Consider the following 1,414-nt stretch of genomic DNA (forward strand, 5'->3'; position numbering starts at 1 on the left):
GAACAGCATCCTAACATAATTCCCTCTGCCAGTGTCCAGGTGACTCAGGGATGTGTGGAGCAGGTGAGATATGGCATCGTCTGTGGAACAATTAGTCCGGTAAGCAAACTGAAATGAGTCTATGGTGGCAGGAAGTGAAGAAGTACCACCACCTACACACTCGTTCACTGCGTCCGTTGAACTAGCAGACCAAAAAGGTTTTTTTCAGGTATCTTTTCAGCTCAACCTGTCTTTTCTTGATCAGTGCCACTTCAATAAGAGCTATGGTGATATCAGCAAACAGCTCAGTCTAGTTGCTTCTGTGTTCAGATGTAGTATTTTAAGGCTTATAAAAGAACATATTTTCTTACACCTTATATGCAAACTGCTTTTAGGTGTGTTCATGGTAGCTGACTGGTGCATATCTAATCAGTGGTGTTTTTAAGTCTCAAATGAATTTTGTTTTTAAACAGACTTAAAAGAGAGGAGTTGATATGTGACATTTCTGTGTGAATACTGTATGTAATGGGATTCTCCATTTCACAGACAGTACAGAGTAATAATACTCTTTTGTAACTGATACATTTCTCTTACATATATTAACATACCAGCTTTAAAAAACAACAAAAACCATGTTTACCTGCCCTGGTGAGGAAGCACTGGGTGGTGTTGTGCACATATTTTGGTTGAACATTGCCATCCTGTGGTGAGTTTTGTAAAGTGCATCTACACAACCTGCTGAACTCCCACATGGACTCCGGGGAACGTTTGTCAGAGACAGCGTAAGACTGATGATCTTCAACAAACATTTTCAGAAAAATAAAAAGGAGTCCAGTGCAATGTGTTGGTGGCTCAGGCTGTTATATTGAGTATGACAGCTACTTTCAGCTGCTCCCTTATTTAAAGGGAGGGGTCATCACAACAGATGGCCTTCCTGACACAGCCCCAAAGATTTGTATCTCCTCCTGGAATACAATGGGGAAATCTTTCACTTGTTAGGCAGATGTGTAAATCATTAAACTATAGTGTTACCAGTCTATAGTACTGAGTCATTATTACTTATTCATATTTGTTTAGGTGCAAAAATGGAACTTATGTAACCTCTCGACTCATACAAACCTTTTATTTTTGTTTGAAAGTGGTGAGTGGACGAGGTCAGTGATAAGGGCTGGGTCATTCTACACTTGGACGATAATTTAGGTTTCAAAAGTGATACAAAATGGACCCTTTATTTTATTATCAGTTATGTATTTAAGAAAAACCACTAATAAATGTCACAGTTGCTGTGTGGATGTGGAGAAGAGGGGACCCAAACATGGGACTCGCAGGCTGGTTGAGGATGTGGACGATGTTTATTATGAGAACAGGATGAAAAGAACATGAGAGACAGACTGAATAAACTCAGCTGAAAACACACATGTGAAATGGATGATTC

The sequence above is a fragment of the Pundamilia nyererei genome, unplaced genomic scaffold, assembly GCF_000239375.1.
Source record: "Pundamilia nyererei isolate P.nyererei 1_Seehausen unplaced genomic scaffold, PunNye1.0 scaffold00193, whole genome shotgun sequence".
Classification (NCBI taxonomy): Eukaryota; Metazoa; Chordata; class Actinopteri; order Cichliformes; family Cichlidae; genus Pundamilia; species Pundamilia nyererei.